The sequence below is a fragment of the Conger conger genome, chromosome 2 (assembly GCF_963514075.1).
Source record: "Conger conger chromosome 2, fConCon1.1, whole genome shotgun sequence".
NCBI classification, from domain to species: Eukaryota; Metazoa; Chordata; class Actinopteri; order Anguilliformes; family Congridae; genus Conger; species Conger conger.
In genome coordinates, this window is record NC_083761.1 from 15848812 (window position 1) to 15874672 (window position 25861).

Consider the following 25861-nt stretch of genomic DNA (forward strand, 5'->3'; position numbering starts at 1 on the left):
AAGCTGTCAGAAAGACCGCTCACACATGACATGATGAATGTTCAAGTTTTGCTGAATTCAGGAAGCACCTTCAAGGAAACATATTCTGAAAATGTTAAATGTCTTGCTATGTACTGTATGAACGCAAAATTGTCACAGAATACGCTGCATTCATGAAGCACCTTCAAGGAAACATATTCTGAAAGTGTTAAATCTTTTGCTGTGTACTGTATGAACGCAAAATTGTCACAGAAGACGCTGCATTCATGAAATACCTTCAAGGAAACATATTCTGAAAGTGTTAAATCTTTTGCTGTGTACTGTATGAACGCAAAATTGTCACAGAAGACGCTGCATTCATGAAGTACCTTCAAGGAAACATATTCCGGAAGCCGAAGGTCAAAAAAGCACTTTCCCCTCGATTTGCATACAGAGCCCTGAATCGCTTCTCCTTCTCCAAAACAAAGCCAAAAGGAAATGTTGCACTTACCATTTCTCTACGGCCACAGCTGACGCAGGGCATCTGAGAACAGGGGACCGTGGCTGCGAGCCAAGGGAAACATACGAAAGCAGCAGACGTCCCCCGTTCACAGCCACGGAAACAGCGAGAGAGAGAGAGAGAGAGAGGAGCGGGTCCATTGAACCGCAGGTGCTACAGGACTTCAGAAGTGACCTTTTGACCTTTACTGGAGGGTCAGTGCCAGAGCATCATGCTGTTGCGTGTCGTCAGGTTTACGCAGAGGTCAAAGCACAGGAAATACAGACTGTTTTGTCTTGTTATTGTTTTGTTTTGATGCGTTTTTTTTTTGGCGGTGAGGGTTTTTTTTTTTGCCCCTCACCGTCTGGGTGAGTTCAGAGCCAGTGTAAAAGCACTTTAAAGGGCCTGGCATGAACTTCTAATAGAGGCCTTCCTGAGCTCAAGCCCTGGCAGGCAGCGTGGGTGGGGGTGGGCGAGAGGGCGTAGATCTTGGCAGTGAGAGCCAGGCTGCATTGCAGATGGTGATGGCTCAAGCCCTGCTCCCTCGTCTGAGGGAAAGCGAACACATCGAACCCGGAGACGCATACGAAGAAATGCCGCCGGTCTCGCTGTCCGTCACTTCATATGTCGCCCTTTTCCGAATATCTCCTCCCGTTTGAATTCAGTCACATTCCAACAGACCCTACCAACCACACGGACTGACTGCAATTTCTGATATCGCAAATAGCCAGTCGGCCAATTTTCACGACTGAAGACAGCACCAAAATAAAAAATTTATTTATTTTTCCCTGACCGTCTGGTTGCTGGTGGTTGCCACTTAAAAGGAGCTCAACCATAAATAGAGAGATATCTACTGCCGTATTTCAATCCAAAGCGTTCCAGATGAAAAGCCTGGCAAGGTCAGCAGATTGCCTATAAACTTCAGTAAGAAATCCATGGAAATGTATGTTCCTTTGTACAGATTTAACAGGTTATATACTACATCAAAACTATATTGGATAATCACTAGATTGGGGAAATACACTGACCTAGTGATGTTCAGTTCCTGAATCTATAGATTCCAATATGAATGTCAAATGCAAACCAGTTTACAGGTATGTTAATGTCAGTATTTTCAAGTTGCCTTTGAGATTATCACCCTGGGCTGTAACAAGTCATTACTAAACATGATGTCATACTGCTCAAATGTGAATGTCCCACGTTGCTAAATACAGAGACCTCACATGGCATCACACTATCAAACTCACTCTCAGTCCCATTCCTGTAGCATACCCTGCCAGGTGACTGGCCTCTGTGTGTGTTCACGCCTGTTCCAGGCCCCGCAGGGCAGACTGAGACTGTAGCCGATTCAAAGCCGATTCAGTTCCGTCTAAAGTGCGAATCCCTCAGTGAATTTTAATGACAAGTGAATTCAATGGGAGGCAATCAGTGTGTGGGAGGAAAGGCACACTTCAAACACACTGCTGTGCTCCTGCAGTCACAGCCTCATCTGCCACCGTGACTGCCCTGGGCACACACACACACACGTGCACACACACAAACACACACACGCACGCACACACACACACACGCACACACAAACACACAAACACACGCACATACACTAGCACACACACGCATACACGCACACACTAACATGCACAAGTACGTGCATACTTATATATATATATATACATACACACAAATAGTTTCCTTCGAAGTTCGAAAATATATATGGTACTCACATAACTATATACACACAAATATGCAGTATGTGTACATACAAACACACAAACACGCAAACATGCACAAACATGTGCATACTTACTGTATATACACACAAATATACACAAATAGTTTCACTTGAAGTGCACAAATATGCAGTACGTATGTGTACACAAACACACACACACACACATGCAAATGCTCACTCACAGACACACTCCACGAAAATACACACACACATGGTCAAACACAGCAAGGGCATGTAAAGGAAGGTGCCCTCTGCTAATGTAAATGCTAAGAGTTCAGACCCTTAGGAGAGAGTACAGTATGTTGACAGATTTCCCAGTCAACATGTAAACATGTTGGAACGTTTCATATCACATTTATGCAAAATATCATGACTTCCAAAGGTCAGTGTTCAGGTGCAACCCTGTTCTGTCCAGTGGTTTTGGCTGTGGAAAATGCAAATCCAAAGCCTCTCAGGAAGGGACAAGATAAGTAATGGATCAGCCTTTAGCACTTGGTCATGGAATTTATATATTTCCATTTCTCACATAGAACATCTGACAAAATTCTGTCTGCGATGTGACAAGTTACATCTCTTCAGTGGTAATATTTCTCATCCATCATTATTTTATATGAAAAGTTGGAATGATTATAACATCTATAACACTGATTCAGGTACCAGTAAATATCAGCACTGCCATAAATGTAATCTGCTGCTCAATATCTGTCCAAAAAAAAAACAGTGAATGCTACTTTCCTGCCACAGATTTTTAAGCAATTGACAAAACAAAAATGAATCTGCAAGCGAAGCAAGCGCAAACATGGTGCCATCACCTGTGCCAACAGCTAAACTCCAGAAATATTTGTGGAATCATGTTTGCTAATAACTGTATCCCGTATTTGAAAACCAGAAACCAGAAACCTCTCTAAACCACTGTACTGTCAAACAAGGCTGAATAGTGCGTAGGAACTTATAGTGCCAAATATGAAATGTGCGGTATGACGTAATATTTGACCTACGAAGATTAATACATGCTCCTGTTTTCTATAAAAGCCTGGGCTTTTATTATTTTTGTATTATTTCTCAGTATACTGTGAACCCCAGTATACAGCGAACAGTGAATTGTAGCAACATTATGGTCTTCAAGCTGCTTTTTTAAAAGCAGAGCAGAGATGTGGTTGTTGCTCACAGATCTTCACTGGGTTCCGAGTGCGGCGTTCTGGCATTCCCATTACCGAGAGACCTGCCGAGCCACTTGACCAGTGATGGGGGGAACTGACCTGCTCATTATGGTCAGAGGGCTCAGAGCTGGTCCTGCAATTGCACAATTCCGGCAAATACCCCAGCCCCCCCACCTCACTCAATCACAACAATGCCTAGAAATGTGTTGTTGGGGGGGGGGGCCTTGGGGGGTACAGTAGGCTGAAAGCAAAAGTGAAAGCAATTCTCAGCTGTAGAAATGCAAATGGAACAACCGGTTTCACTCGAATTCAGCAGTAAAGTTGATGACCCATTCCGTTGCTATGATGTGGGGCTCCTTAGCAACGGCGCAGCACCCCGGCGGTGGAATGGTAGGGGAAACGCTGCAGTCACTCGACGCCTCTGTTACACAGCAGAAAGGAACCGCACCAGGATCTCCTCAGCGTTACCGTAATAGGCTGCTTACACAAGCCGGTTAGACTAAACCGCTACGTTCCTACCTTCCTACCTTCTACCACCGGCTACGCTGAGCACTTCATCCATCTTCACCGCCCATAACCGTCACCATCTCTTTCTGCTTACAGGCTTTGCCTGTACTGCTGTGTACATATAACGGACCCAGCAGTTATTGTAAGTCGATACCTCAGCGTTCATTTCAAACGTCACGGGTAGACTATATTGCACCGTACGTCCGTCTTATAGGATACGGCTACAGTAAGCCTCATCATTCATCACTGTCATCACAGTTTGTTTAAAGCACTCTGTACATCACTGCACTCCTATTTTCCATCACTGCCAGCAACTCTACTGCACCTCCCACGTCACGGTACGCATCGTCTGATTTGCTTTCAGGAACAGCACAGGAGATCAAAGACAGCAGGAGTACCACCACAGCCTGCGGATCAGACGAGACAATCTCCTGTTCCTCCTAACAAAAGAAGAAGAAAAAAAGCGACCTAATTCTCCTCTTCACATGGATTTTAAAATCCAGCTACATTGTTGCGGTGAAAAATCAACACTCCACCATCTTGAACCCTATAAAGTCCTATTGGCTCATGTTATCCTCTGTGTTGAATTCTTAGAATTTCATCCTGCAGCACCCAAGACACACATATAATTAATGAATGCTGCTATCAATCCCTGTAAAGTGGACATAGAGATCTGCACTGGGGGAAAAAATGACATCTGTTGCATAATTTGGCTTGTGTGAAAGTGTTACTTAAACCACAGCATATGGTAGATGTGACACACTGTCTACCTTTCAAGAATAATATTCTTGAGCGAGCAGTATTGGAATTCATAAGCATAAAGACAGTTTCTATGCTGCTGTCCACCATTTTAAACATCTGGGGAGAACAGGAAAGCTTAGGAGAAATACTGCACTTTATTATTTATTATTTTAATACTTTTGACCTGTAAGGATTAAACCTACAGTACTGACACAGTTCATCCATTAATTATTATTAAATTGTTTTAATATTTAGACCTGTGTGGCATCGTGTGCATGTCCATGCATATATTCAGAGAAATTAGCTGTGGGAATTGCAGTATAACCCAGATAATCTTGGTGTGAGCCTGATAATTTTAAAACACATTATCAAAAAGGCCAAAAATTACTGGACTATGTCCTCAGAAGCAAGTGAATTTGTGAAATCTGCGTGTTTCTGCATGTGTGTGAAAGAGAGAGAAAAAGGGAGAGAGAGAAGAGAGAGAGGAAAGAGAGGAGAGAGAGTGAGAGAGGGGGAGAAAGAGAGAGAGAGCTGCACTGGCTGTCAGCAGGGACTCAGAGCTTTGCTGCAGACAACTGCAGTGTGTTTGATCAAACTTTGAACAAAACAGCACCAGCCTTCAAAGTGCAGCACGGCACCTCCTCACCAAAACACTCCACACCACGAGTCCCAGCACCACACAACCACAGGCCCCTGCATCAGCACAGCCACAACACTGCCATGCCAGGGAGGAGAATGCATGGCAGTTATTCATCACGCAAGATAATTAATTAGGCTGGTAAATAGAAAATTCAGTATAATCTGTGGGTAAATAACCTGATTAACTCATTACTGAGACAGAGCTCACACTTGCAGAACACAGGTCAGTGACACACTACGTGAAATCAGTTGGGGTAGATCCAAATAATACGGATCTAATCCCCAGTGGAACATGGAAACATCCTAGGGATTTATTATACTGTATCTGCTCACCAGGTTATTAAGGAACATGTAGCACTGACTGCAGCAGAGATTCACACCGTGCTAATATATTCACAAGTGTGGTACGTTTAGCCCCAGCAAAATGCTAATTAGGCGTCTCAGAAAATCCTAATTAAGAAGCGATGGTATATTTTGTCTGTAGCTGCATCTCTCGCTCTCACTGTTAAACTGCACTCCTACTCATAGGATGTATTATAATGCAGATATGTAGACATACTGCTTCAGTGCAGTTGAGGTTCCTTCATGTCTCATTAGTGTGGGCCCAATTCTGAAAGTGTACAGTAAGCAATCACCCCTACAATCAAACACTGACTACATTTGGGGGCCTCAAGTCTTTCTTGAGGGACTCCTGATCAATGCAGAAGCCCCTGTTCCGGGTAACAAAGGCAGGACCGTAGCCAGGTTTGAACCCAGGTCCCCGCCATCTGACAGAGCTACGAGCTGTGGACCTGAAATCCCCAGCCCACGGATGAAATCACACCCCTATTTTGGCTCAAGTGTGATGTCACCTCCAAAACAGATATCTCTGGCTCACTCACGCTTGTGCTTGTGAGCACAATATCAGACTGCTTCCCTCCGCTTCAGGCCATTACGACTGAGGCCACAAACTCATCGGCTGTAGTTTAGTTTCTTCTAAAATGAATCTCAATTCTATAATCTACCCAAATGGACTTGGAATGGATTTTGGATTGCCAATATAAAACAGGTTTGGTTGCCAATATACTGTAAGGGTTGGGGTGAGGGTTTCCCTCTTTTTTCCTCACTGAAGTTGCTTAAAGGTTTTGGGGGAATGTTTTTAGCCTCTCATACAGTACATACAGTATTTTAAGCATGTAATTGGCTATATGGTAACTTACTGGAGTGCTCTATGTAACTGGATTACTAGCTCTCTGACATCAATAAAATTTCACATCTTTCTGTCGATGTACTACTATAATCGTGTTATTACTACTGCTACGACACAACCCACTATTACTATAACAATGATTTTGTCACTATTGCCAAAATGTTTCAAGTTTTTATAGCCTCTTATAAACACACAGTAAGATAAGCATGTAATTGGCTATATGGTAACTTGCTAGAGTGCACTATGTAACTGGATTACTAGCAAATCTCACTGACATCAATAAAATGTCACATCTTTCTGTCGATATACTACTATAATCGTGTTATTACTACTGCTACGACACAACCCACTATTACTATAACAATGATTTTGTCACTATTGCCAACGTTTTTCAAGTCGTCATTGTTTCTATGTAATGCACTATTGGGACCATCCTAGTATATACCTTCCATCATTCAGAAAAAGAATGGAAAGGAACAGATTGTTATGCATGCAAGATATATTATCTGAACAACAATGCATGAGTCATTATTCTTATTATTCATAGTTGCGGTAGATTTATATACCTTTTTAAAATGTTATGTTGAATGTATTCGCATGTATAAGTACTTTAAAAAGAATATGAATGTGGAATACATTTATTTTGATGAAACTCAGAAATATGTACCAACAGACATGGTGAATCATGAAGAAAGATAGGGTAGTAGATGACAGAGAGAACAGGAGTGTGAATTATTCCATTTGTGTGTTTGTACGGGGCTGGGATTCATTGGACATTTTAGAAGCAGAATCTTACATTTAGTTCAATCAACGACATTAGCCAGCACCGTGCTGTTGCCGGGCAGGAAACAGCAATACCACCATTAAATATCACTAAGAGCTAAATTAATGATGCTAGCATGAGGAAGTGCACCAGCTAAGTGCCAACCAAGCAAATGCAGGAACATCTGATCTTTGCTAACCAGGTAAAATGGGCTAACAGTAGAGTACTACTACAAAGGCTTTGTAAGGGACCAGATCCTAACTATTCACAAATTAGTATTTCCCTGTTCGAGCCCATTTCCTTTAAATGAGTTTAAATTACTTTAACCATTCGCTTACATAAGATGCAACAAGGGCACAATATTTCATATACTACTATGAGAACTATGTCTGGCAATCCAGGTTTCAGGGACCCAACCAACAACATTTCAAAGTGATGTATGAGTACATGGAGTTAACATGTTAATTCGCTCTTATATAATTTGTGGCTTGATGAAGCATTTCTATGCTATTTTGAGGGCAAATACAGATCATCTTCTTGAACTAAGTGACCATTTGGTGTCATGTACCCCCTTCCTGACCACCCAAAAAGGACAGGTACTGCAGAAACCACCTTTAGAAAACCAAGTAAATCCACACTGGCTTCAATCGTGGTAAATTAATGTCAATAAAAACAATGAAATTTGCAGTGCTGCAACAGGTCACATTCCATCCTCAGAGGGGATCTTGGATACCGATGCTGAAAGTGGAGACGGTGAGGGACAAGATGACGCTTGTGGCGCACTGGGAATATTCAACAAAACACGCTGCGGATTCCTGACAGTGGATCCCACTGCCAGAATACAGGTCATTAACCAACAGAGGACAGACTGCAGTTCACATGGCTTGTCTATTTCTATATCCGTTTATGTTAAACGGATAGGTGAATGACCCCATTTTAAAGGTACCGTTCAAGCGACACCAGCTTGAAACGACCACATCATAACGGGGAACGATACATACGAGGGACAAGATGTCTGTCACCATGGATGTACTGAGCGCGCAGGTGTCCTCTATATTAATATTCACAATAAATATTCATGATTCCTACTGGGTGCCAACGTACATGAGCGGAATGTTATATGATTTAGCGGTTTGGACCCGTGACATATTAAGATGTTTTTTACTAATTAGAAACAGCAGTGAGTGTGAGGCAGGAGAAGGGGATGCTGGGAGTAAGACACTGGGGGGAAGGGAAGAAGGGGTGGGTGGGGGGGGGGTCTCCTCAGTGACTGACTCATGCCCATTCCCACATCCACTGAACCACTGCCGGGGCAAATTATTTATTGACTGGCTGCAAGAGCTTCTTTTCGCACTGAAAGACAGTGCTCGGAGCTGCCAGCTCCAAACAAAATCACAAAATAACCGATTCCCCGGGAAGAGAAAAGATTTACAGCAGGGGAAGGAAATGATGTCACAACTTCCCGTTTAATTCACGGCGGGCTGTAACTGCTTTAATTAGATGCTGCCACATTAATTTAATTTGAGATTCAGGTGTTCGCCCTTTATTAATTACAGTAATGTAAGTACGTCTCAATCAAATATTTAGCATCTTAGTTCAGGGTTAAGAGAAGCATGCGGCCTCTCTCATCACTGAATTCCCAAACACCCCCCAGTGGATGAATACCCCACACTTCCTCTTCCTCCTCATCCTCCTCCTCATCTCCTGAAAGCTGCAGGCAATTAAAGCCGTGGGTCGGTGATGCTTGATGGCGTGTGGGGCACATAAACCTTGAGCGTCTCAGGATCAATGCGAATCCTATCACAGCCTATCCTCGACAGACCCCGCGTTCCAGACGCCCCCCCGTCCAGCCCCCCTCCTGACCCTCTGCACGAAAAAGACCTTGAGATTCTCTGCCTTTCAGAGTCGTCAGCGAGCCCAGTCGCACGGCGGTCTGGCTGTTTGTTTTAATTGAGCTCGGGGTGAGGGGGGGGGGGGGGGAGAGCACCGGTGAAGTAGCTCTGCTGCAGGATGCGAAAGAGAGTGAGGGAGGGAGGGAGGGAGAGCAATGCTGAGAGAGAGAAAGGGAGAGAATGAGAGACAGAGAGCGAACGTGGGAGAGCGAAATATAGGTTGAGAAAGAGAAAGAGGTTCAGACTCCATCCCGCCTCGATTCCCCAGAGATGGCACTCAGCCAGCAACCTGTGGTCATGTGACTAGGCAGGCTAGATGATGGGCATTGCATCACTGCAGGTGATGCTGCAGCTGCAGATTAAAAGACTGACAGCAGCAGATTACCCATCCCTGACAGCCCCCCATCAACCCAGTTCTGTACAGATTGCACATGATCACTCCATAAACACTAAAATATGCAGTGTGGCTACCCCCCCTCAAAAGGCACGATATGCCGGTCTGACCACCTGATAGACAAAACCTTGCGTTACTGGGATATACAGCATACAGTACGTGTACGTGTGATACATGCTTTTAGGGCAGGGGTTTTCAATTGGTTTTGATCCAGGGACCCCCACCCAGGCTAGGGTACCTTTGCAGACACCCATGGATCCACGGACCCCCTATTGAAAACCCAAGAATTTTATAAAGCAAAAAAGATTTTCTTGGCTCAAATCCCAGCTGGCCAGATCCTCTCTGCATGGAGTTTGCATGTTCTCCATGTTTATGTGGGTTTACTCCAGGTACTCCAAGGCCCTGGTACTGCACAATTAAAATCTTATTTCTAAACTTAAAATAAGCTCATATTCCTTGTGAGATTTGAAGATTTGAAGTCTCATTACTAGACTAAGACACTTGTTGAGACAGACTATCTGTGCCCGGTGAGACAGGAAGGCCTTATCAGCAGGACTGGGGGAGCTCCAGGGAGGGGACCCTGTCTGCACAAACAGCTCAGGTATCATCAGAATGAACGGCCGGCTTCAGCGTCCAACAGAGTGAGAAGGTGGAGAGGCAGGCGGGACCCAATTCCATCTGTTATCTTCCTTTATTCATCTTCCCTGTATTCATGAGTCCATGTGCTACTGTGCGCGAGCGCAGGGGGACTGCACTGGGGGTGGGGCGGAGGGTTCCGGAGAAATTGCCAGAGGAGGTCTGCTGCTCGTATATAACCGAAATTGCCTGGAATTCCTGATTTGAGGTCTCCCCCCTCCCCCCACTCCCAGTTCTCCATCACATCCGTGGACGAGGAGGAGCTTGTGATGCAACCCCAGTTTTTACTGATTCTGATCTCCGACCATTGAGGGAAGCCAGAGCCTGGCTGATCCATCACCCACTCTCAGGGTCATAAAGAGGACCGGGGAAACATGCAGCGTAGAGGCACAAGCAGCCATTTTAGAGAGGAAGGCTCTTCATATTTGTATTTTTTAATGCAAAATCAGATCGACCATTTTCAGCCCTCTACGTACTCACTGAGGCTCTAAGTGCTACGGTGCGTACGCGTCTATATGCAGAGAAATCGATACGCAGTGGTGGAGGCAACCCACACGCCTCCCACACTGGCCAGTGAGCTCCTCCACTTTAACCCTCCCCTTCCCAGGGGCCCGCGGGAGAGAGGAGCCGTAGTTCTATAGACGCCTGGGCATAGTCTATCCCATCACACACTGCAATGCAAAAGCATCAATCTCTTGACCAAAGAAAACATCATAATCCCTGTATGCGGAAACAAGCTTTTTTCTCCTGAAACCTGCAATCAAACATGGAAGCTTGGTACACTCAGTACCTTATCCTTAGTTTTTAGGCCTCAATATTCAAAATGGAAAAAAGATTAACAGACACAGGCGTGAGGACTGAATACAGAGTAAAGCACAGCCAGGGACAATGCCTCAGGCATGCCCTACCCCGAGTGTGTGTGCATGGATCTAAGATGGTATCAGGTTACACGATGCATTGTCCCTGGAGCACGTAAATGGGTAAAAGTACAGTTTCCACCGCTCTCCCGTTGGACAGTAATTAGCCCATAGCTTCTCCACCAACCCTCCATGGTGCCTCTCATGGTAGGCAGCTTCACAGCGGACCAACCATTTTGTGCTTTCAGCGTTTTCTATTCAATCTTCAGTCTAATATCCAACTGTTGAGAACACCCTGCCAGAGGTACTGGTTGCTTAAAGCTTTGTCACTGCTACTGAAAAGCAGTGTGTGGCGATCATTTAAACTATTAATTAATTGGTGCTCTGTGGGGCCTAGTTGGTTTGTCGGTCAGTTGGAGTGCTTGGGGACCTTTGCGGGACGTGATGTGTCCTTTGTGGACAGGGTAGAGGTCAGAGTGTCGTCCTAGTTAGAGGACCAGAGCCAGATGGTGCACTTCTCTGATGACCTTCTGTAGACCTTATGTACGACTGAGTCACTGCAGACCACATGGGTGTCAATGCACTTTCGACCCAATCACCCCCTCCTCTCCTGTCCTCTCTTCTCCCTGTCAACTGTCCTCTCCCTGCCCTCCTCTCGCTCCCTCATTCCCTACGCTCTCCCTCGCTTGTACTCTCTTCTCCAAGCTATATTCTCTCTTCTCTCTCTATTCCTCCTCTTTCTCTCCACTCCCCTCCCTTCTTTTCCCTCCTGCCCCCACAGAGAGCTGACTGAGCTACTCCCTGGCTGTGCAGATCTGCACATCAGCCAACCAACGTGATTAATGTAGCACACACAGTTCCAAGCACCACAATGTACTTTAATAAACAAAAACAAAATCCATTCATATGCCCAAACTCAACCATGTAGTACTCTATTTTGTTACTGTTTTTGAAAAATTGAGAAATGCAATACCTCCCACAGCAATTTTCTCATTTGTTTATGCAACATTTAAAGGAACAGTTCACTCTCTGGATTTTTTTTTAAAATCAGCTTTAGCGTATGTTTTCAATTGGCCCAGGTATGTTTTTGTATGTCTAATGAAGATCATGTCTAATGTCACAAACCCATCAGCTTCACAATGGCTGGTGTAAGGGCATCAATGGATTTGTGTTTTTTTTCCACAAGAAACTACACTTTACTCCAAAGCAGCCTGTTGAGCTTTAAGACAGGTTTTTATTTCCTTACTAAATACAAACATTTGGAAAACAGCTAATGTCTTCTCACATCCAAAGAGTGTGGAATGGCTAATCTAACCATGTAAACCTACCCCCTCACTCTTGTGAAAACAGTGTACCGTTTAACAAGTAGACCTACTGTACCACACAGTGTCCAAGTCTGTGTGGGCTAAGCAAATTGCATGCCTTCCAGTAGAGTAAGAGGAAATTGATATTATGTAATTTGCAGAGCTAAAAAAAAAGCAGCCAAAAGTGTTGTTATTTAACAGCTCTGAAAATATGGGACTTTCCTGAAGGAGAGCTCCTGTTACGAAAGGTAAGAAAATATTCCCCAGGAGCTGGCAGCCTAGAGTGTCTGACAGTCCCCATCTCACTTCCAGCTTCAGAATTACACTACACACCTCCACCATCTGAACTTCACCCTCTGCTGCTACATCATCCACTCACAAGCCAGCTTCAGAATCAATCTGTCTCTCCACCAACCACATACACAGTATCTGTACAATCATCTGACCGTGTCTCTTCAGAACACCAGCGATCTGTTCCAGTACCAACCAAAGACCGCAACTCCCCACTTGAACACCTGGACAAAATGTCTTCCAGACAGACTAATGGAAATGCGACTCAATCAGTTCCACTCCGGTTCAGGGTGTTACTTCTACAGTGATTCTCTCTCTAACATGGGCGTGAAAGTGGATGCAGAGCAGCACAAAACAAAATCTCCTCTTGACCGTGCCACACAGACAGGGACACATACCACACTGCCCGTTCCTGACCACAAGGAACGGTGGGTCCTGATTAAACAAGCAGGGCTGTGGGAAGCAGCCTGCCTTCAGATAAGGGCTTGAGACATCGCTGACCCACCCCCTCCCCCCTCCTTAACTCGCTCCCTCAGCAAACACGGCTCGAGTAGTGTGAGCTGGCCGAAAACACCAGGACATCGATTTAACATAAGAGCCAAATTGGAACAGAATTCACAATCTCTCTGTGACATGTTTCAGTATATCACTCTCACAGTCAAGATTAAACATCACTGTCGCCTTTCTGATGTTCTTTGGGTGGTGCCACATTTTAGACAAACGCATTATAGCCTGTTCCAGGGGTTAGCAGCATTGCTGCTTGGTCTTTGCGCCAATATATCAAAAGGTCTTTCATAGACAGACAAAATGTCGACTTCTGGGGAACAAAGTGAAATGTCACAAATTGGCTGTTGCCTTTTATTATCACTTAAGCCCACATAATCAGTACAACAGTCATGGGTATCAAAGACCATGGTTAAATGTAATGAAATTGGGAAACATTTCATGGAGAGGATTAGTTTGTGCACAGAAGAGATTTTGCATTGTCAAAGCCCAGGGTTGCAGTGATTTCTGTCCATCCAGTTCAGGGCTTAGGAGGGAATCCAGCAGCAACTGATTTATTTTCTTTTACATTTTGTTATTTGTCTCTGTTTATCAGTTTATCTATCTGTTTTCTAGTCAAATGGCATGCAGTCAGGCCTGAGTCATAGATCACAGAATCGACTCACCCAACATTTCTTCACATCTGTGAATTCCAATACATTTTAGACAGAAAAAAACTCACAGATACCAAGCCCAGCTGCTCATCCTCACAAAGATGGAGCTTCACAATTCTGTAAAATCCAGCTATGCCAGCTTGACCAGCTTGACAATTGAGATGGTCAAGCTGGTCATAAAGCTCAATTAGCTAGCTGGTAGCTTGTCTGAGCTGGTAGCTGGTTGATCAGCAACCAACTGTTTCAAAACATAGCTTGAGCCGGTCAAACCATGTCAAACTGGAAGCTGGTCTGAACTGTTCAACCAACTAAAGATGTCAAGCTGGGAGCTAGTCTGAACTGATCAACCAGCTACTAGCTGTTTCAAAATCTAGCTTGAGCAGTACTGCTCAACAGGGCAGTACGTCACAATAATTAGCTAGCTTACCTCTTACTAAACTGTCATGGTCTTGTTCAAATGAATTCCACTCCCTTTTCTTGTGATTAAGGGCTTATTTCAATGCTGCCATGCAGGTCAGTGATTGTGGGAAGCACCAGCCCAAATTTATGAGCTCTCCAACCCGGACATCTGAAACAGACCCTGAACCATAACAGAATTTATGGAGGACACAGACCTTGAAAGAATGTCAAGTGGCAAATAGCTGAATTCTCCCAGCAAACATGCTGATTCATACACAACTGTCACCTAACAGCAACAGCAAATGAACACAAAGGCGACTGGTCCTCGAACTGCTCTCACCGAAGAGACCTGGAGGAAGAACTACTGTACGGCCTGAGCCACTAATAACTTTTAAAGGTTAATTGGAAAAATTTAGATAAGGCAGAGGAAACAGAAGAGCTCTTGGGGAAAATGCCAAGGCACCCATGAAGGTTGATAGTGGGCCACCATCATGACTTTAATGTATCAGCTCCCTTTCAGATTCACTATATAAATACCACTACATGTCAGCGGAGAACAAGGCTGGCGCTCAAGGCTTATCTTTCACTGCCTGCTTAACCCATAGCTGCAGCATGCAATGGCTGGCCAGAGTAGGAAACAAGTCACCCTAAAGTTCTCACTCATTTGGACTGCACTGTACCTTGAGAAACCGGGCTTCAGCTTTTGTTGAGGCACACATTGTGTCCCTTGTGGCCTCAGAAGAGAGCTGGCAAAGAAGCATTTGTTGTCTTTAGGCACACTGGTTCTAATAGGTAGGCCTATTTATAGCTGACAACTGATTTCTAAAACCAAAATCATGTGTTCTTTCCAGCACTTTTCACCTTCCTAAAGTCATACTATATCAGGACCATCAATGTCCCATCAGGGATTATTTTTCACACGGTACGTAAAGAAAAGGGCACATGTGGTAATGCTAATTTCTTAATCGATGGCTGTAGCATAATCCCGCTTCATCCCGGTAATCTCCGTCAAATGCAAATCGTCTACCGCACTTCAAGATGTGTTATGCAGATGCACAGTAAATAAAACAACGGTTCACCCTGCAATGGCTTTGTGAAACATTCTTATCATTCTGAATCCAATTTTCCAGGCAATTAACTCCCCTAAGTGAAAGATAAAGTCCCCCATATAAATATATATAAAATCTTGCTGGCGTGATACAGAAGACCCTGGCAGAGATCAGTTTCCCTGTCCCTCCACCCTCCCTCCCTCCCTCATACAGAGCAGGGGTTCTGAGCAGGCATTACCTCCTCAGTGCTCTCCAGCACCGCCGCCTCTTGTCTACCCACCAGAAAGTTCCCTTAAGATCAATCAGATTACATAAGAGCACTGCGGCGGTGTGAAACTGCAGAGGAGAGCGTCACCGAACAAACCGGACTGGCCGCTCCGGCCTCTGCTCGCCTGCACCGATATCCGCTTTCCAAGCCGCTGAGCCGCTGAGCCTGTGAGCGGAGGTGAGGGATGGGGGGTATAGATGGGGCAAAATACTCCACAATGGGACCCCACAGCTCAAGCTAGGTTTCGAAACAGCTGGAAGCTGGTTGACCAGATCAGGCCAGCTCCCAGCTCAACATGGTTTAGCTGGTTGACCAGTTCATACCAGCTCAGACACGTTACGGTACCAACACTAGCTGGCTGATGGGCTCATACCCAGCGAGACCATCTTAAGACTAGCATGACCAGCACAGTTTTCAAGCTGGTCAAGCTGGCACAGCTGGATTTTACAGCAGGGCTGGGATGAATGATATCCATCCTTCTGCAGTCTTCACTAGAACTCAAGCTCCTTGCCTTCCTGCAGCTCTGTGGCTCGTGTTCAGAATGCATTTGCCAAAGGTTTAGATCATTCCTACTCCTGTTACTTATTCCCATATCCTACTTCTACTTTATTCCGCAAAGGGAGTCATTTGATCCTCCAGCTGGGAGAGCTTCATTAAAACTGACAATGAGCTCACCCGCTGAGATATGCAAAATGTCAGGAATTCTATACAGAGCTACATAATGCCTCCATATTGACAAATTGTATGCCAAGAAATAAAGAGTAGAGGGTGTGCCATTTCACCATTCATGTCATAGGAGACATGACATTTAGTTTTACGGTAGGACCCCAAGAAGGGTGGCATGGTGTGTTGTGTATTGGTTTTGTACTTTAGGCAGGCACAGCTCTAGCCTTTCTCCTTCCCAAGGCCAGATTGCAGATTGGGAGGGGGGGGGGGGGTATTGGATTGCCAACACTCATTGACGCAATGCCACCCCCATCCGCCCCCTTTATTTGGCACCCCCCACACAATTGGCACCCTGGGCAACCGCCCATGTCGCCGATGCCTAGAACCCGCCGTGACTGTAGGGCCCAGATAGAGGGTGTCAAATAATGAGGAATAAGCTTTCACCATCAAAAGTAAAGGACAAAAAGGACAAAACAGGCTCCTAAGCCTCACACCGTTTCTAAACAAGCACGGATATCAATCTGAAAGGACAGGCCTGTGTCCAGCTGAGACATTTGAATCAATGGCGGATTGATCCCTGCCTCGTGCTCGACGTACCGACCTTCGGCCTTTGCAAAGATCACTCAACCAACAGCTCTGTGAATTAACCCTTAAGGCCACAGAGTCTACGCCACGTGTTTAAGGCCTGAGTAAAGGGGCAGTTCACTTTCTGGATACATCTTTTGTTTTAGTGAACATCATCAATTAGCCCAGACTGCTTTTTGGGTGGGAGGAAGGAATTGTTTTGATGCAAGTTTATGATTACCTGCTGGCTTGACCATGGCTGGTATAGGGTCATTCAGGGGTCTGTTTGGCCTCTAAATCTTTTCAATTCAGACCAGATTCATAATGCCTCCACAACTACATGATAGCTCTGACTGATTAGCCAAAGGCAGAAAGAGAAAAAGGGACGAGCTCCGTGCATACAGATACACCCTCAGCTCCGGAAATTTTTTCAAATGGCTGACTTTTCTGGATTGAGATCTGAACAGCACCAACACATCACACATTTACTAAGCTTCGTTGTCTGTGAGAAGACGGCAAATGAATGATGAAGGCTCTCTCGCATGTTGCCGGGGGACGGGGACAGGCACAGGGAACATGGCCACAATGGTGAATCGATAATTACTACACAGAGAGGAAAACAAGCAATTGACATGTCGGACTTGACGGCCCCCCGATGCCGTGACTTAACTGCAAATGCGGACGCCCCCTCACCCCCCTTTCATCTACCAGGGTCTGACACTTGATTGGTGAGTGGTGACACCCACATCATCGCGTCAAAACCAAGAAAGTCAATGTCAAATGCTTAGATTTTTCACACAGAGCAAGGAAATATTAGCATATATATTTCAGTCCTCAGCTCTCCAAATAGAAATTAGCAATGCCTTCATGATAATGACAAAATGTGACAGAAGTCTGGCAGACTCCAGCTGAGTCATTTCTCACTCTAAGTGCAAACCCTTTTAATATTTCTGTAACCTAATGGAGAAAATCAGTTCTTTAGGACATGAAATATTCCAGAATATACGCCAAACTGAGGCGGGAAAACATTACATAGCATTGCAGCATCCTGGGCGACATTCTATTGTGTGTGCGGAAAGGAAAATCAGAAAACATGTAAATGAGGAACAGCACAAGGTTTCCATTAATTAATTCATCCCCTTCTCTTCTTCGAAAGATATTCCTCCTCTCTCTCGCGTCTAGACTGGGAGAGGAACGCCGGTGTCCTACCTGAGGTGTCGGCTGGCTGTCAGCGAGTGGCATTTCCTCTGAGCACCGCCGGATGCTCCTCCTCGGTCATCCACGTCTGGCTTCAGGTGTCACTATTCGATACGTCTGAAATGGCTGCCACGCAAGTCCCGATCAGACTGCGTGAGGACATCTCTCTCCATCCCGACAGAGCATCTTTCAGGCAGAGAGAGTGACGGGAGACGTGGGTTTACAGCGGTATCTTCTTCCCCTGGCACGGCGGCATTTAAACCACCCTGTACTGAGAGAGGAGACACCCCTGTCCTGGAGCAAACAGCTGCCAAACCGCAATGCTTTCTACCTGTACTTCGTTTTCCACTCGTGGAAACTATTGAGATTCAAATTCCAGCTTCGGTCCTGCGTAACCTCTTTTTCCCAAGCATCCTTTGACCACAAGTGTTTTTCCCCCACATGTCAACACACGGACATCGTACTACCACACAGACAGGGTCTTCTCACAGTTTTGGCACCTGCGACTGAACCTCGGGCGGAGAAGGTCGGACTGTTTCTATCGTCACTTTTTCAGCGTGTCCAGCTCTCTCTTCAATCAATGAGAAAGGTCAGGTTCAAAGCTTGTTTCACTTCAAAGAGAAACACACAGTGAATTTCTCCTCTGTTTTCCACTGACGTACTGTGGTCTGGACCCCCACCCCCACCCGAGCTGACTGCGGCACCCTCCACTCATCTTCATCTTTATCATCAGGCCACAGCATTTACATGCACACCAGAATCTGGCGATAACGGCTAAGAACCAGCTCAGCACATCAGTATGAACAAGACACCGGGAATCGATGCTCAATGTCCCGTATCGCACCTTTTTCTGTTTACAGCCAATGGCACAGGCAGCAATTACCTCACCGCCACAGTCAACTCACACTGCACTGTCAAACATTAATTATGAATCGCATGATCACGCTGCCCCATTGTCCTCAGAGCCATATGCTCCCGTCTGCATTCTCCGGTTCTGAAGCCTTTACGAAAGGGAAGACAATACATTGGCGCTTTAAAACAAAACTGCCGGAAACAGATTCCTCTGGCCGCAATTGCTTGAAATGGAGCTGGCCCTCGCAGGAGGTCCGAGGACACATACAGTACATAACGCTACCTATCTATTGTAGCTTAAGGCTTTCGGACCAACCAGCCAAAGACAGTCATTAGATTCTTATGAAGAACATGTATAGCAATGCAGCTCAAGTAAAATGCATTGTTCAAGTGTAGAGCTGCAGTGTGTCACCTTGGATTCAGCTCTGAAACCCTCCAGACCCATGCCTTGAGCCCTCATTGTTATCCTGCACTGCAGTCCCAATGAGAAAACTCAGTTGAAGGTCAACAGGAGATGTGGTGCAACAGGAAAATGCTTAGAATGACTCATTTTACCACCACAAGGTAAAAGCAGTGTTCATTTTTATTACACGGCTTAGGTTTAAGACTGGGGAAAAATTTCACCTAAATTGAACTTTACCTTCCAGCCAAATACAAGACGGAGAAAAAAAGGCTTGCTGACATTTCCATTTTCCGACCAGGGAGAATCCATTGCAAATCCGATTCCAGTTGTTGAAGATTTGGTAGTTTGACATCATCCTTCTTACTATCCAAAGAGAACATGCCCATGTCCTCCGTCACGCGTATTGTGAAAAGTAGGCTTAAGGAGGAATGAGTAGAGGTTCAGGGCTGCGTTGTGCACCCTCAGTGGTCCTGGGGTCTCTCAGTTGGCCTTCTAATTCACTTCTGCATGCTGGAAGCTCATGGGGTCACCGCTGTAGTGCTCATGAGAGACTCAGTAAACTTCAGCCTGAATAGAACAGTACAGGCCAGACAGTCACATCTCATCCCACAAACTTGGCGGCAGGGCCTGGTTACTGTACAGCAGAGCTGCCCAGCCTTGTTCCTGGAGATCTACCATTCAACCATCTACCATAGGTTTTCATTCCAACCCTAAAAAAGCACACATCATTCAACAACTAGAGGTCTCTTTGAAGTGCTACTGCAATTAGGCGCTACTGAAAACCTACAGGAACTCCAGGAACAGGTTTGGGCAGCCCTGCTGTTCAGCCTGTATCAGCCAGCTGCTCCTCAAAGACCTGTTTTCAACAATTCATTAATGGAGGCAACCACACTACAGTACCCTACAGTATCCTATGACAGGATGGGACAGCCCTATAAGTTTTGGGTGTCTGAATCTTTTTCCGCCGGTGCGCAAGGCAAAACACATTGATTTAAACATTCATTTGCATTTTGGTGGATCCAGCAGGTTGCGAGACTGAATTATTGAACAGCTTAAAATCTATGGTGGCCCACTCACAGCTGAATGGGTTTCTTCAATGACTGCGCTGGGCTGCGTGAAGATGGCTTCACAAGTGAGAGCAGTCACACAGCCTTCATAAAGAAGTACTTACGGTAGCACAGTGCTTAAGAGGAGACTTTTATAAAGCACTAATCTGCACAGTAACCCCACACCTACACAGAGGTCCACATGGGGGCCTGGAGCTTGCACGTATTATAGTGACACCCTGCCTTACTTTGATTGTATCATTGCTTCTCAGCATTACACAGAAGGGCTTTGGGTAATGGTCCAGCAATGGATTTGCCTCAGGGGGTGCTCATTGTACTGTACATCCAAGCTGATGTAAGCCACCTGACCCCATCATCCCCATACTCTATTCTCCCATACCTCCCATTATGAAAGATCCTTCACGGCTTGCTCTGGAGTGCTGAAGCTTTAAAATCAAAGAAAACATTTGAACAATTTCTTACCGGCAGCACACTTGAGAGATTCCGAGCACCCAGTCAAAAAAGAAAAAGTATCTTTAAGAGCTATTATGAAAAAAAATTCCATCAGTGCATTAATGTGTTTTGTGGTTTTCTTTGTTTTGGGTACATTTATCTCAATCGTAATAGTTCAGGGGGGAAAAAATGTCAAAATCATAATAGTTCACAGAAGAAAGGGGGAAAACTAGCACAATAAAGTATTATGGCTTTCCCTGTGCAGTCAGAATAAAAAACCTTGGGGGTGACACAGAGAGAGTGTATACTGAGCTTTGAATATGCCGTTTAAATGCCACATAAGACAGCTGACATAATAGGTAATTCAGTAAGTGATACCTCAAGTTTAGGTTAAGGTATTGGACAATAAGCCAAGTCATTTCACATGTGAGAGAAACAGGAGAGGAATGAGTAGGAGAATATCACATGTGAGAGGTGTATGAGCCCAGCATGCAGAGCGAGGCAGGCAAAATGCGTGTACAGTATATACAATGAAAACGGTTTCTGATTTTGATAAACTGTCTGATTTTAGGATTTAAACACAAGTTTTTGATATCCACAAATTGTATTAGACTCCTTTATCCTCCTAAGACCCAGACATTGATTTATGTCTGTACGGGACATGAGTCTCTGGACTTAATCTCAAGAACCATATGTTCTACTGTGCTGAAACCATACACTACAAGGCACATTCAATAGAAAATAAAAATTAATTATATTTTGGAAAATATTTTCACTACAACATGATTTTTGTCATCCAAGACACTTGTATTGTGTCAAAAAAATAAAATACTTCAACTACTTCAGCTGGGTCCCAGGATAATTAAATTTGGACAATTTAATCACATTTTTTAAGAGCTAGTGGCTTGTTGACGACGTGTTTTGCCTGGATCTCTGCCTTCGTGAAGAATGCCTTTGTCTGCGAGGGCCCCAACCTGCTGCAGTGCCGTGTGTCTGCATAGCCTCAAGGACAAGCTTCTCACATCCTGAGGGATAACTGTCGCCCCATTCAAACCACCTCCAGGTAACCATGGTACCCAAACTCCTCTCCCAGCCTCCTGGTGAACGAGCATTACCATATACTTTCCCACGGTTAGCATCTCCATTTCACAGCGTATAAACAAAAAAATACTTGTCATAAAAAGAGCAAAAGCGATTTATGACCACGTTTCATTTGCCCACATCATCTTAACACCCTCTTCCCACACAAAACGTTCATAAATGAACTATCTGGGTGTTTTTTGTAGAGGAGTGAGAGACTATTGGATCCTTAAAAGTCAAACTTGACACAGTTAAAAGATTCACTCCAGATGGCAGGAACATTGACAAATAAAGTGGGTAGAAGAGAAGAATCGTGTCCTGCTCATTACTATGAGTTCTTATGTTCATATGCTGTATGTATGTTAGGGATGAAAATTTGGCAATATAATGTCAGATGAAGAATGTTTTTAATGTGGAGGTGAGCCTCCACAGCCTGTGTTACAGTTCAGCTGAGGTACTGTAGGAGTCTACCACAGCCAGACAAGACACACTGGCCTTCCCACGGGAAATATTCACCACTCTCAATTGAGCAGTCAACTGTCATCTGACACACTGCAGTGTCACAGCAGAGCGGGTGTACCGGGGAACTTCACGCAGTCGACGCCTTTTGACACGTTTGACGGATGCTCCCGTTCACGTCTCCCGGTCTCTCCCTCCCTCCGGCACCATGGGAAAGCTGGCACGTGAACCTTTTAAATTCACAACCGCCGTGTATTCCCCCACCCCATCCCCCCTGCGTTGGCCTGTCCCTGCAGAATTACCACCCCGGATGAGCGCTTCCGCGATTCGGGATTGGGACTCGTGCCGGTAGCTATTGTACGAGCCGCGGCAATTGTGTTCTTACAACGGCGATAGATCAAAGTCGCGCTGCAGAGGAATGCGTTCTGCAGCCCGGGTTCCTACTGTAGGTCCGTGCTGCTCTTAATTACGAAGTAAATCAGGGAGCCACTGCAGCGCCTCCTCGCCGACTCTATTAGGGGAACAGAAATCCCATACACAGCCAGGAACCCCAGTTGCTCAGGACCTGCTGAAGAGGCAGGGAAAACAGAATGCTAAATGGTGTCCATACTACGCTTGATAAAATGCATTACTTTAGCCATAGACTTTGTGTTATTTGACAGAGTGGAGGGAAGGGAGTATTTTTTCTAAAATGCTTAGACAAAACTGTCATAGTAATAGTAACAGTGATAGTAAAAACAAAAAAGCCGGCCCTTGAAGGATGTTGTGACTCCTGTGTGATGTGAGAGAAAGAAAGAGAGGGAGACCAAACAAACCACTGTGAAAGAAGAGGCTAGGCTGTGTGTGTGCGTGTGGGTGTGTGCATCACAGCGAGAGAGAGAGCAAGAGAGAGAGAGAGAGAGAGAGCAACTAAATTCTAGGTATTTATTGCTGCCCTCTGATACAAGCAGTTCTACCTCCCTCAATATGCTGCATGCAGCTAGAACAGGGCGGCCCTTTCCCCTGCTCCTGTTTCTCCTTATGTCTTATTCATTCCACTGCTGTGCAATAACTGAGCACTGTTTCCAAAGCCAGCAACCCTGCCAACGGGCCCCGGGCCCTTCTGGGTCCAAAATAATTCTCTATATTCCACAGTGAGAAAGAGCCTCACATAGATCAGCCACATACACATACAGTAGATTAGGAAGGAAGGTTGTAACAGGACAGGTCTCGAGATGAGAGTCATCTCTTGACAGCAGAACCAAAGAAGGACCCAGAAAATGGGTTTAGCATTGCAATATAGTGGATAACCAAGTGGTCACACCAGCATTAGGTGAGAGACAGGGGCTGAAGGTCCAGCCCAGTTCCAGACCACCGACCATTCAGGGGAGAAGAGACGGCTGCTATCCTGGTGTTCACCAGCCAAACGGAGCCACAGAGACGCTAACATATTTCACATGACGACCGCTAAAGACAACGTTTATGTAACTGGGAGGGACCTCGTTAAACTTTAATACGGCGAAAAGAGCGCTGCTGAGAGGGAGAGAGACTGATGCAGTGGTGTGGCAGACCGGCTTCCCTGACTGCTGCCTCTGTCTCCGTCCTGCAGCACAGATATCAGCAGCTCCACTGGGCTGCACCGCCAGAGAAAACGCTTAACAACCAGCTCACATCGGAGAGCCACAGAGAAAAACAACAGACAAAAACACAACGACCGCATTTTTGAAAGGCGCAGCTCACATAAGCGAAAGGTTAATATGGGCTTTTATGTGCAGTAAATGGGTAAAAATTGTCTTGATGCTTAGATGATTGTTCAGCGTTTCCATCTCGTTCGTCACTACATCTTTGCCAGTAGACATTCAGTTATTCCACAGTGTGCCGCTCTACAAAGTTCGTACTATCACATATATCTTGACAACCACAATAACACATCAGTGCACTATGCTTTCCAAAAGAAAGTCAAAACATCTTAAAATATCATAGTGCATTGAAATACATGATGCATGCATTTCAACAATGTTTGCACAGAACTGTTTGAACAGTTGTAGCCCCAAACCCCCATCCTTAATAATGTACACATGTTTTCTGCCAGTTATAGGCTCAAATCTTTTCTTACCATTGCTTTATTCACCGATCCCCAAGATAACTAAATAATGAGCATTTGGAAATAATGACAAACACAACCCGAAAGTATTAAAAGCAAATATGGTAGGCCTACTGGTGTTGTCAGTAAAACAAACTTGTGTTTACAGGCCTACTGTATACGGTAGCCTAACAAAACAGGAACCAACTGTAAATCAGAAACAGCACAGTCCAATCACCATATTGAAGACTCTAGAATAATTTATTTGAAATTACCAACAGTATCTTTAAAAAAAAATTTTTTTAATAAACGACATGACCACAATATTACTACATATTGTTACGAAAATAAAAAGCAGCTGAATGGTTGTATTTGGACAGCGCTGTTCAAGGTCATGCCATAGCGCGTGGCAAAAAGGGTGCTTACAGGATACTCCCGCGAGAGAGGAGTCGAATTATCTGGGCCAAAAACCTCTGGCTCCCTGAGGTCCACGCATCACCGTGCCTGACTTCGCTTGGCAATATCCAGCACAAATATATTGATCACTCAAGAATAGATATTATACGGAAGTATCGTACCCGACGCGTAAAACAGTGCCACCTGACAATCGATCATTAATCCATAGGGACTTCCTTCCAGACCAGACCAAGCATGATTTAATTAATGAAGCACCGGGAAATGTTAGGCTACTGAAGGTATTCAATGTAGCCGCAACCTTAGAACACCACAAATGCATGAAAGATATAAAAGGAAAAGGGATAAATAAATAACTAAATAAATAAATAACCATAGGACTATTTATTAATGTATTCATTGATTGTTTGCTTGATTGGTTGATTGATTGATTGATTCCGAGTCTGACATCGAAGTCTGTATTGAATCCCAGTTGTCATGAACGTAAAGAGAGCCATGCAATCAGTATTCACATTGAAATTCTGCATTGGGATAATACTGCAGGTGGTGTGTGTGTGTGTGTGTGTGTGTGTGTGTGTGTGTGTGTGTGGAGTGTGCGTTGTTGGGGAGGGTGACACAAAAATGACTAATGCAATTTGGACCATTTTATTAACATAGCCTACTGAAGCCGGCTTCATAACTATGACAGATCGCTAATGTATTAAATGGGATACATAGCCTATAGTATTTTCATGAACAAATGCACCCTTGCTGTATTGAGAAAAAAAAACAGCCATTGTACTGGAACTGGGTGTAATAAATCAATGAAAATACAATTTGCATCCCGTTTAAAAATTGAATTATTACATTTCTTGTTCCAAAAAGGAAGAGATGTTTCACTCAACCTGAAAATGTGTTCACATGTTCAATGAAAACGCATATGCCTGTATACGCTTTACAAATAGCCTAAGCGGCACTTATAAAATACATAATATGCAAATAAGCTACGTGTGCGTTAAAGCATTGCATAGCTTGCGCAAACTGATGTACAATAAATATATTGCTACGAAATGTTAGAATTTCGGGTTTAGCCACACTTTCACTATAAATGGCAAACAGTCAGATTCCTGTCGAGGTTTGCGGGTTGACGGCGCAGCCCACACCAGCCCATCTGCAGTGTAGCCTTGGTTTGCAGAGACGCTCCGTGTCATGTAAAGCGTGGATGGAGCCAGCGAGTGTCACAACTCATAC

General features: G+C 44.8%; 1 protein-coding gene across 1 annotated transcript in view; it reads right to left on the bottom strand.

Annotated features, from left to right (window-relative positions):
* The window catches only part of LOC133121743 (ryanodine receptor 2-like), a 174010-nt gene that overhangs the window by 147553 nt on the left and 596 nt on the right, over positions 1 to 25861 (bottom strand). The gene's annotated exons all lie outside the window — the stretch shown is intronic.